Genomic DNA, 13,521 nt, shown 5'->3' with positions numbered 1-13,521 from the left:
ATATATATTTCTGTTAAATTTAATTTTTAAAGTGTATCACTACAGGATTTTTTTTCACGAAATTTGGGACCCTCTTTGTACTTTTTTACATTCTTAAATTTGTTGGGGGTTTTTGAAAAAAAGCCTAGAAAATTTAGGGGTTTTTTTTTCTTAAGATTTGGGGGAAGAATCAAAAATCGCCTGGCAACACTGGTACTAAATCAAAATTCGGGAAAATCGGGCAATATTATTATGTAAGAGTTACATGTAAGTCTAAATACGATTGAATAGTACATAAAAATATTAAACTTGAGTAGCATTGGTAAATAAATAAAAGTATTATGGCCAAAATTTGGGAAAATCGAGCGAGCGATGTGTATATGGGAGCTATATCTAAATCTGACCCGATTTAGATGATATTTTCCAGGTTTAATTGAAAACACAGAAGGTGACCTTGTGCTAAATTTTAGTGAGATCAGTTAAGAAATGAGACCTCTATGGTCAAACATAAGGTTATTAGGCGCAAATTTTTCAAAATTGGGCGATACATATATATGGGAGCTATATCTACATCTGAACCGATTTCGATGAAATTTTGCACATACAGTTAGTACTATAGAGGACTGAATCTAGCCAATTTTGAGTAAGGTCAGTTAATAAGTAAGGGTTCTATAGCCAAATTTGGGAAAATCGGGCGATACATATATATGGGAGCTATATCTAAATCTGAACCGATTGGGATGAAATTTTGCAGACTTGAAGGGTGCTGATGAAGATTACTTTCTGCCAAATTTGATGACGAGCCGTTTGTAAAAAACGCAACGTGACCCCATTTGTCGAAATTGGGCGATACACATATATGGGAGCTATATCTAAATTTGATCCGATTTATTTCAAATTTAATAGCGATCGTCCTTGTGCCCAAAAAATAGCCTGTTCCAAATTTCAATCGGTTAATAATTGCGACCGGACTCCTGTGAACAACAAATACATGGACGGACGGACGGACAGACACCAAGCGCTAGATCGACTCAGGAGGTGATTCTGAGTCGATCGGTATATATTTTATGGGGTCTAAAATAAATATTTCTAGTAGGCACATTTTTTGGCAGATCAAAGTTATTATACCCTGACCACTATGTGGTTTAGGGTATAATAATCACATGAAACTGTTCACGATTTAATTCAATTTTTTGGCCGCGATGGATCTTTGAAGTTGGTGTAAAAAGGACAAATAGCACTCGTAGGTCAAAACATTCTGAATACGTATAACCTCAAATGTCATGCTTTACGAAATACAAAGGCAACCCTCGAATTTAGCATCTACTGGCTTAATGGGTATTTTTTTATTGCGATACATGGTAAAGAGTACATACGATTCGGTGCCAAAATGGATTGGCAAACAATTTTTAAGCAGAATACAAGCATACTGTATAGTGTTAATGGTGACATGTGACTCACAGTGACTAAATGTTGTAACTGTGACTTCATTTTCAATTTTCTTTGCATACGAAATATTTTGACACAATGTGGAGTAAACATAGCGCCCTTTCGTCAATCATAAGAGGGTGTCAACGATGCATATCTGTGCTCAGAATACAAAATCGTTCTTCCTATTTGGTGTAAATAATTTAATTACTATCACTTCTAAATTAATATCAAATCTGATGTATTTGTGTTCGTCGCCAAATAAAATAACACAATATCGAAGACAACTAAGTGCCCGCCTTCCACTTCCTCCAATAGCTTTCCAACCCCTAGAGTCTAGCCACTTATCAACAACATCGCATGAATATAACTTTGCTGGAGGCATAACAAAATTTCACTCACGCACACAAGCTCATTTAATGTTAAGTCGTGTTATTGGTATTTCCTTAGGCCAAGTAATTTTGACTTATTGAATTGTACTCAATAGTCTGGCAGTCCTGTTTATTTTAAGGGATGTCTTGCTTTGGATGTGGAGTAGCCAATATTGAAACATTTTTTTTTCTAACAATGTCCCGGTTGTTTGCTTTCAGCAAAAACGTTTAGTGGACATTCAGAACAAGTGCGTATGAGCTAAAGAGGCGACTATAGGACATCCTACATCATCCTATTGTGTTAGTGGTATTAGCATTTTTACAGGCATTTGTACGATATATTAATGGACGGTTTCCCATCCCCTTACACAAAAAAAATCTTTTTGTCTTCAATCACGAAATTAATTGATCCAATTAATTTTTAATTGAAATTTCTTCAATTACAGAAATGATACTATTAATTTCTGTGATTAATTTTTGTTTCAATTAGAAAATTTGTTGAACCAATTAAATTTTGAATATTTTTTTTTTTTTTGTAATTGCAAAAATTTTGGTGATTTTTTTGTGTGTATTTATGCTTAATCGAATGATAAACCGGTTACTGACATTTTTAAGATTTTTTGTAAATAGTTCTAAGAGATCAATGTTCTAAGAGAGCACCTTCTAACGAATTTGATTAGAGGTGTACAAAGATCGCTTGAACAGGGGATTCACAAATGTAGGTTCATATGTTTGTTTCCCACTGCATATTTTCGCGAAATTTCCTTTTTGTCATTTCATTTCCCAGCAAAAAAACAACAAACGTCGCTAAAAAACTAATGAAAATTTTCTTTTTGGATTCAGAAGTGGTGCAAAATTGGCGGAGAAGCTTCGAATTTAATAGGACTGATGACCACCATTTCAACAGCCGTTTCATAAATAATTTTTATACTTTTTTATGATTTTAATGAAGTTAGTTGAATTTCGCACGGTGAACCATTTAAATCGTTTTGACGTTCTGTTCCCCCAAAAGAAAAGTAGTGTGCATGTATTAGTGCATAAACATTTATTATTTTAAACGTAAATCAATACCTACTAGCGAAGTAAACACATTTTTTTTTAGATTAACTAAAAGTGGCCCAAAAAACATACAACATTTAGAACACACACCCTCAAAAAAATCGCTTCTGTAACATATACTCCCAAACACATTTTGCTTCAAGCATGTAAATTTTTGGGTATTGCCCAAACATTTATATATATGTATGATTTCTTCCAATATATATAATGTTTGAAAGCATATTGGTCTAAACAATATAATATGTTTGGGTAGTGTAAGTTCCAAACATTTTGTATTTTTCCATCCAAAGTCAATAATGTTGTCTTCCAAAAAACTATATGTTATTATGTTGTCCGCCTTGCATGCCAAGGATCCTGGGTTCGATCCCTGCTTCGACCGAACACCAATTTTTTTTTTTACATATATCGTATTCCACATACGTTCGGAAGATCCCGAAAAGGTGTTCAACATTACATACTACTATTAGAGTTGTGTAGTTCGTGAACGAACTAGTTCAATTGAACTACTCTTTTTAATGAACTAGTTCCAAGCAATCCGTTCTTTTAGTTCGGCAGCTCACTTGTTCTTTTCTTTCACTTGTTTTTCGTTCTTTGTTCGCTCTTTCGCTCATATGTCAGCTCAATAGAGTGTTGCCACTCTAAATTCAATATGCCAAATGCCACCTAATTAGCTTGATTCCGTGTTGTATTTTTAGACGCCGTTAGTTTTAGAACAAATTACCAAATTAAAGTTTACAAAGTTAAAAATAAATTATAATAATGTCTTCACGAAAGCACAGTGCTATTTGGTTTCATTTTTCGAAGACGCTGATAGAAGAGCCAAATGCAACTATTGCAAAGCCTAAATTAGCATTGCAAACGGTTCTAATGAAAATCTTTCAAGGCATATGAAAACAAAACATCCTTTTTGCCGTTAAGTCTTGAAAGGCAGGATCCAAGTCCAAACGTTATATCTGTTGACGGTGGTGAAATGCCTTGTACCAGCTCCCAATCAATGATCCCCGCCAGACCACGCCAGACACAACCACAGCGGACCATTACTCAATTCATCCGCAGGCTTCCTCCAGTACAAAAGTCCCAAAAAATCGACAAACAAGTTCTAAAATTTATAGCTAAAGGCAACCATTCCCTAAAAGTTGTCAAGGAACCCGAATTTAAGAACGTAATAACGGCAGTCTCGCAGTGTCCTGGTTATGCGTTGCCATCAAGAAAAACGTTGTCGCAAAACATTCTGCCAAATGTACACAATGCTATCATGGAGGAGGTACAAATGTCGGTTAAGAAGGCGACCGCAGTGTGCCTCACTATTGATGGTTGGACGTCAAGAAATCACTCCAGCTATGTGGCAGTTACAGTCCATTTCATAGACGAAACCACATCTATAAAATCGCACTTGCTAGCATGCGAAGAGTTTGATGAAAGGCACACAGCGGACAATCTAGCAGCATTTCTCAAGGAGGTAGTCGAGAAATTTGAAATTGCCAACAAGGTGCCATAGTGAGTGATAATGCTGCTAATATTACCGCAGCTATACGACTGGGTCAATGGCGTCCAATTGGATGCTTCGCACATTCATTAAACCTTGTTATGCAGGCAGCTTTAAAAGAAATTGATGTTGTACTGACAAAATCAAGCGAATTGTGGAGTATTTTCATAAAAGTTCACAGGCCCTGAAAAAACTTCTAGACACGCAAAAACAGATGCAACTGCCAGAGCTTAAATTAAAACAGGATGTCGCTACTAGGTGGAATTCAACATATGATATGTTACAACGGATCCATGTTGTGAAGGATGCAGTAATATCTACGCTGTCACTGACAAGGCCAGAATTGATGCTACCGCTTGAAGACTGGGACCTCATTAAAGAAGTCATTCCCATACTTAAGCCGTTTTATGAAGTAACTACGAAATATCGGCGGAAAAATGTGTTACTCTTTCGAAAGTAACACTTATGTGCAAAATTCTGGAGGGTCATATGTCTAAGTGCACTTCCGAAAACAATCACGTCATAGCCATGTTGTTAACCATCCGGAGTGATCTTAATAACCGCTTTGGCGGTTATGAAAAACAAGTTTTGTACAGCGAAAGTACAATTTTGGACCCTCGATTTCAAAGATTGGGCTTCAAAAACGTTTCTAACTACGAAAACGCTGTGAAGATATTGAGGGCAAATATAACCAAAATAACATTGCCAGATACCAATGACCGAGAAGAAACTCATATAATAGAAACAAACGACAATGTGGATACAAATGATTTTTGGGGTGATTTTGACAAAAAATTCACTCATACAGTTCGTCGTGAAAGTAATTCGGCAGCAGCAATCAGAGACTTTGACAAATACCTCAACGAAGAATATCTGGATAGAAGGAAAGATCCACTAGATTGGTGGAGAGAGAGGAGCACTATTTATCCAAAGAGTTTATTGCTATTTTTAAAACGGTTGTGGGTTGTGGCCACTTCAGTGCCCTGTGAAAAGATTTTTTTCAGCTACTTGGCAAATAATAAATGAAAGACGGACTTTATTAAAATCCAGTAATGTCTCAAAGTTAATATTTTTGAACAAAAATATGTAGTAATGTAAATATTTTTTTTTTTAATTAATTTGTTTTAGAAATGAGTAACAATAGTAAATTATAACTATTATAATAGCAAAAGGCTGAAGTATATAATACAAAACATAAATATGCACGCAAAAAAATAATTCTTTCCTCCCAAACGAAATTTTAGACAAACAAAGTTCGTTTCTCATTTGCTTTTCGCTGTAAGGAAGTGTATTTGGAAGAAAAGTATATACTTTTTGTGATAAACGTTTATTCTTTTCCAGGATGTAAAAACAATTTCATAAAGACAAACTAAAAAAAAAACATTGTTTTCTTGCTAATTGCATTTTCCCTCACATCTTTCTCACATCCACGAGGTTATTTAGTTCTTAACACCTTTTCCTGTAATACCAACAATGTAGAAGAAATTATATGATTTTATAAATTTTTAAAATTTTTTACCTTTCGCCTGGATGGAGAATCGAACCGCGGACCATGCACTTTGTAAGCCAACATACTAACCACTGAGTTATGTACCTGTTATGGTCATCAATAGATAAATATCCATATAAGTTATATTTATATAGCATAGCTTGCGGCGCCCACGAACCGAATAAACAAAGTTTATTTAACAGAAACAAACATTTAGTTTGGCACCGTGGAGCAGTGGTTGCTACGTCCGACTTGCATGCCAAGGGTCGTGGGTTCGATCCCTGCTTCGACCAAAGTTTTTTTTTGTTTTTTTTTTTTTACATATATTCCAGATATGTTCGGAAGATTCCGAAAAAATGTTCAACATTACATTGTAGTATATTAAATTTTGAACTGTAAAATGTGTCTTATTAAAAACCTAAAGTCAGAAAAGCACAGTGTTTGATATAAACGAAATGGACTGTGTTGTTGTTTCAAAAATAACTTTTTTTATTGAAAAGATAAAAATTTTGCAACAAACGATTTTTTTGGTGATAAAAGTTTAAAATTTTCGAAGCAATTCAAAAATCTCTAACAAAAGAAAAACGTTTTCGGTACACGTTTTCCAAACGTTTTTTTCTTTGCGTGTGATATTTAATGTTAAACTCTATTCCATATTTTTTTACTTTAGACTTAAAAATAAATTCTAGTTGGTTGAACCGACTTGAGAATACCCAAACCATTACAAAATTTATTTTAATTATATTATAGTAAGTACTAAGTACTTCATTTGAAATAAAAAAATATTAAAGAATTCATCATAAAAAACATATGCACTAACTTATAATACCCTGTTCCACAGTGTGGCGCAGGGTATAATAAACCAAATTAAATAAAACAATTTTAATAGTATTATGCATATTTGTTTGTTATAAATTCATGAAAGCGCATAACGAGTGAGCTATATTGCGATTATGAGCTAAAAAAATGTATTGTAGTTCACATAACGAGCGAACTACAATACGCTGATTGAGCTACTTTGTGAATTTTAGCTAATGAACTACTGAACTAAAAGAGCGAACTAGTTCACTTCAAAGAGCTGAACTAAAAAGAGCGATCTGCTCACTGAACTAAAATGCCCAACACTAACTACTATATTAAAGTTTTACTACGAACCTGTAAAGTGTGTCTTATAAAAGACTTAAAGTCAGAAAAGAACAGTGCTTGATATAAACGAAATGGACCGAGTTCAAATCAAATATTATTTTTTATTGCAAAAATAAAATGTTTGTAACAAAAAAAGGTTTTTGTGTCAAATGTGAAATTTACGAAGACATTCAAAAACTCTTAAAAAAGAAGAACGTGAGGTCGACTATATACATATATAAATATTTTTCCATCGAATCCTAAAGTTAACGATAACCATTCAAAAGCACATTATATTTAAATTCTAAACAATAATTTTACAACTAACACATAAATTTATTAAGATGTGAACAATTGTTTGCTAGCACGTAGCACAATTAATTTAGATATACAAACAAATATGAATTTTTATTAACGAATAATTTTTTACTTAATTTAATTCTTAAGGCCAGTATAAAGTTGGCATTATCGCGTTAAAAAGGCCATGTTTACCCTTTTACTTTTCTTTAATAATTTATTTTAAAGAAAATAAACGTATTCAATTGTTGCTTTGGATCATTCCCCACCACGTTATAAAACAATTTGCCGAAAAAAGTTATAATGTTATTCTGGTTTTACCGATTCGAATTTTGCCGCCAAAATGAGAAATAATTTTAGCGGCAAAACTCGTACTCAATGCCCGCTTTTATTTTCGAAAGTATCCGTCAACTCCTCTTGGACTACTTATTAATAAAGAGGAACTAAACTTTGTTTTTATAGATCTTACTGTTTAATTTTTCACAGTTTCCCCCTGTTTTCGTTTTACTATCACAACTCTAAAAAGAGTACACTGAAAAAAATATTGTGAGGCCAAAGAGTTCATGTCCTTAAAATAAGAATACAAATTTGGCTTAGCTTAGAAGACGCATTTCTCTAATATAAAGTCGATAAACTTTTCAACGAAGTCGTGTTGTCCTTATAATTAAGTTATTTGACTTAAAAATGGGTATCATAACTTGAAAGAAAACATTTTTGGACTAAGGTCAACTTCACTTCAATAATTCAGAAAAATTCTTTAAAATTAATGAAATTTTCTGAAATTTGTTGGATTTTTGCATCTTGACTACAAAGCAAAAAATCGGAAGTCTTGTTTTTAACGGACTTTGATAGCATATGAAAAAAAGCTGAAAAAGCCAAAAATTAAAATTTTAAAAGAGAATTGTGCCTTAAAAGTACCCTTACTTGAATTCTCCGCTTCTTTGGCTCGGAATCAATACCAAACTTTTTAAAGTAGATACAAAATCTTTGGAACCGGGCATGCTTTTTCTGTGTATAGTGCCCTTTCGTTAGTTTTATGAAGATCCCTTTGTAATTTTTATATTTTCCACTGTTTTTTTTTTTTTTTTTTTTTTAATTTCCTTTGTTTTAATATTTTGACTTACTCGTCCTACGTTCCGATTTGTTTTGACGGAACAAAAAAAATGTGCCCATAATGCGAAAATGATAAACAAAATTCATGCTCTAAGAGAAGCAAATTTCATCCGATCCGGCTGAAATTTGGTACATGATGGAAGTAAATATATGGTCTCTAATGACCATGCAAAAATTTGTCATCATCGGTCCATAATTATATATAGCCGCCATATAAACCGATCACCAGATTTGACCTCCGGAGCCTCTTGGAAGACCAAAATTCATCTGATTCAGTTGAAATTTGGTACGTGGTGTTAATATATGGCCTCAAACACCCGTGCAAAAATTGGTCGAAATCCGTCCATAATTATATATAGGCCCCATATAAACCGATCCCCAAATTTGACCTCCGGAGCCCCTTGGATGAGCATATAAACCGATCCCGAGATTTGGTTTTGGAGCCTCTTGGAGGAGCAAATTTCATCCAAGTCAGTTGAAATTTGGTACATATCGGTCTACACACAAAAATTTTTTTTTTTTGATTTCAATCACGAAAATCGCGGATTCAATCATTGTACCCTAAACCACATAGTGGTCAGGGTATAATAAGTTTGATCGGCCAAAAAATGTGCCTACCAGAAATATTGATTTTAGACCCCATAAAATATATACCGATCGACTCAGAATCACCTCCTGAGTTGGTCACAGGATTCCGGTCGCAATTAATAGCCGATTTTGATGAAATTTGGTGCAGGGAGTTTTTTGGGCACAAGGACGAACGCTATTGAATTTGGAAGAAATCGGATCAAATTTAGATATAGCTCCCATATATATGTATCGCCCTATTTCGACAAATGGGGTCACGTTGCGCTTTTTTTCAAACGGATCGTCACCAAATTTGGCAAAAGGTAACCTTTTCCATCGCCCTTCAAGTCTGCAAAATTTCATCCAAATCGGTTCAGATTTAGATATAGCTCCCATATATATGTATCGCCCGATTTTCCCAAATTTGGCCACAAACCCTTTATTTATCAACCGATCTTACTCAAATTTGGCTAAATATAATCTTCTATAGCACTCACTATATGTGCAAAAAATCATCGAAATCGGTTCAGATTTAGCTATAGCTTCCATATATATTTACCGCCCGATTTTTCTAAATTTGGCCATAAAACTCTTATTTATCAACCGATCTTACCCAAATTTGGCTAAATGTAGTCTTCTATAGCACCTTTTACATGTGCAAAAAATCATCGAAATCGGTTCAGATTTAGATATAGCTCCCATATATACGTATAGCCCGATTTTCCCAAATTTGGCCATAGAAACCTTATTTATTAACCGATCTTACTAAACGTTGGCTAGATCCAGTCCTCTATAGTACTAACTATATGTGCAAAATTTCATCGAAATCGGTTCAGATGTAGATATAGCTCCCATATATGTATCACCCGATTTTGAAAAATTCGCCCCTAATAAACTTATGTTTGACCATACAGGCCTCATTTCGTAACTGATCTTACTCAAATCTTGCACAAGGTAACCTTTTGTGGTATTAATCAAACTCGCAAAATATTATGCAAATTGGTTCAGATTTAGATATAGCTTCCATATATATGTATCGCTCGATTTTCCCAAATTTGGCCATTGTACTCTTATTTATTAACCAATGTTACTCAAATTTCAAATTTTGATGTACTAGCCGATCGTATTTATACGTATTTGTAGCTCTTACATAAGAATATTGCACGATTTATACAAATTTTTATTTATTACCCACACTAATTTAACGATTATCTCTTTTTTAATAATGGGCTCAATATTAGTGGCATACTAACTCCGTAGGTGCAATATCAACACAGCCAGTGTTGCTAGAAGTAGGGGAAATTCCCTATATGTAGGGTTTTTCTAATATTTAGCGTCTTGTAGGGACGTAGGACCACAATGTAGGACATTTTCACTCAACACAATTTGTAATAATTTTTACATTTTGGTGGCTCTATAGGAGGAAATTAGAAGCCGGCAAGGCTTGATCTTTAACAATGTGTGGTAAACTTTATTCCTGTAGAAAATTTTGTCAACATTTTACTTCTATAGAACATTTTGTTAAAATTGTATTTCTATAGAAATTTTTTTCAATATATTATTTCTATAAAAAATTTTCTCAAAATTTTATTTCTGTGGATTTTTTTCTCAAAATTTTATTTCTATAGAATTTATTGTCAAAATTTTATTTCTATAGAAAAATTTCTCACAAAAATTTGTTTATAGAAACTTTTTCCAAAATGTTATTTTTATAGAGATTTAACAAAAAAGATTACTAATTTGGGTAGAATTCTACCAACTGTGGCAACCGTGGTGGTAATACAAATTTATATTCTAAGTTATATACGTTGCGTATTCATGTTTTAAGATAATAAAGTACTTAGAACCATTTTTGTTTTGTAAAATTTTTTAAATTTAACGAAAATAATATAGTAAGGAAAATTGTTTGGGAATGTATGGGAAAGTAGGGAACCTCTTTGTCCTTGTAGGGTAAACCGAACATTTTCCCTGGCAACATTGACTGTGAGCTATAGTCAGATTGACACAAAGCACCCAGAGACATGTACCCCTTAATTTTCTTAAATATGCAACTGCGGTTTATCTCCCAGACCTATATGTTACCCCACAAATGCTTATGAATACTAATTCTGTAATGGTGGTTTAGGGTATGATATAGTCGGCCCCGCCCGATTTTCTACTTTACTTACTTGTTTTTTTAATTGAAATGTCTTCAATCACGAAAATGATAGTATCAATCACCCATTTTGATTGAAAATCAACACGATTTTCAATTAAAAATTTAATTGACTTTTGTCACGGAATCAATTAATTGTGTGATTGAATCAATTAAAAACGTGATTGATTTTTAACATAAAATTCAATCACAGTTTTAATTGAATCATTTAAAATTTTAATTAATTTCGCGACAAAAATCAATCAAAATAAAAAATCAATCAAACCTTTATTTAATGGAATAAATCAAATTCAATTAAATATTTAATTAATTGAAATTGGCTATAAATTTCAATCAACAAAATTATATATTGCGACCCCAGAATCGTATTTAGTTTTATTTGAAATAAAAGAAAATATGTGTTTCTTATAAAACATATTTAATATTTTATTATTTTTTGAATTATTCAATAGACAAACAAATTTGGTTCTTGTTATTTGTGTTTTGTTCTAACAGAACTTACAAATACAATTACTATCAATAACAACTATAGGGTGAACAAATAAATTATATAAATCATTATCTTCCTTATAATAATAACCATGTCAGCATGTTCCTTCTAATATATAAATAAATAAATAAATCAGCAGCCTGTAAGCTAAATTAGTTTTTCTGAAAATAAACAGAATAATTCTAATTTAATTTTGTTCAATTAAAAGTTAATTTTGTTAAACATTACCTGCATAGAATATCAAGTTCAACTCTTAGTTCCAGGTTGCAGATTTATAATCTACTTTTGCAGTTGTAGCATAAGGAGCTCGGTAATTTAATTTTAGTACCAATTCCTTTCCAAAATTTCCACACATTGAAATCGTCTATAAAATTTGAAGCAATTAAAGACAAAAACAAGTATATACGGCCGCAAGTTCGGCCAGGCCGAATCTTATGTACCCACCACCATGGATTGCGTAGAAACTTCTACGAAAGACTATCATCGACAATCGAATTACTTGGGTTGTGGTATCTTAAAACTTCTTAACATCGTTTTCTAAATTGTGATTTAGTCCATACATGGTATATATTAGACAAAAAAAGTTAAGTTAAATTAAGTCTACAAATAATTACGAATCGATATGGACTTTTTATATGTAGAGAGCCAGAATTGAAATATGGGGATCGCTTATATGGGGGCTATATACAATTATGAACTTGATATGGACCAATTTTTGTGTGATTGGGGATCGATTTATCTGAGGGCCATATATAACTATAGACCGATATGGACCTAGTTAGGCATGGTTGTTAACGACCATATACTAGCACAATGTACCAAATTTCAACTCACTCGGATGAAATTTGCTCCTCCAAGAGGTTCCAAAACCAAATCTCGGGATCGGTTTATATGGGGCTATGTACGATTATGGACTGATATGGACCACTTTTGGCATGGTTGTTAAATATTATATATTACCACCACGTACCAAATTTCAAGCAGATCGGATGAATTTTGCTTCTCCAAAAGGCACCGGAGGTCAAATCTGGGGATCGGTTTATATGGGAGCTATATATGATTATGGACTGATAGGAACCAATTCCTTCATGGTTGTTGGATACCATATACTAACATCACGTACCAAATTCCAACCGAATGGGAAGAATTTTGCTCTTCTCTGGAGGTCAAATCTGGGGATCGGTTTATATGGGGCCCATTGGCGTAGCTAGGGGGGTGCTGGGGGGGGCTATGCCCCCCCAGAATAGTTCTTGCCCCCCCCAGAATAATCAAAGCTACAGTTGTTTTATATTTTAATTCAAGCTTTGCGATGTGTTTAATCCAATTAAGATTGTGGCAGAGAGAGTATGTTAAGCATATTTTTTAGTATTGATATTTACATTACAACTAAAAACACGTAATAAAAACACTAAAAGGAAACTTGAGACGCACATTTTCAAAAATAGTCAATTTATAACTACGTTGATTAAAATCATGAATCGTCACATGCCCAATTTACCATCTAAAATCGTCAAAATCACGAAGAATCCACAGAGTTGGCACCGCTGCTCTCGACAGTTGCTTCGTTGTATTCTGTTCTCAGAGAATTTTTAAAAACTAATCGAAGATAGACGTTTTATAATATTCAATTTATTTTTTGCCGTTTATTTAATTTTTTATTCTTAGTATTTTTTATACACGATGAATATGTTAAGTTTATGTTTTGCTTTATGATTTCTAGTCCTGTTTTAAAACACACATTTTAAATAAAATATTTTGTTATATTAAATAATGGTAAGTTGCTATTTGATTATTTATAGCGGTGTCGTGGAACCGGCTCCCACACACAATAAAATATTTTTTGTCTTCAACCATGAAATTAATTGATCTAATTAATTATACCCTTCACCATTACTGTGGTACAGGGTATAATAAGTTTGTGCATTTGTATATAACGCCAAGAAATAGTGGTCATAGACCCAT

The sequence above is a fragment of the Haematobia irritans genome, chromosome 4 (genome assembly GCF_050003625.1).
Source record: "Haematobia irritans isolate KBUSLIRL chromosome 4, ASM5000362v1, whole genome shotgun sequence".
Taxonomy (NCBI): domain Eukaryota; kingdom Metazoa; phylum Arthropoda; class Insecta; order Diptera; family Muscidae; genus Haematobia; species Haematobia irritans.
This window is presented reverse-complemented; position numbering follows the sequence as displayed.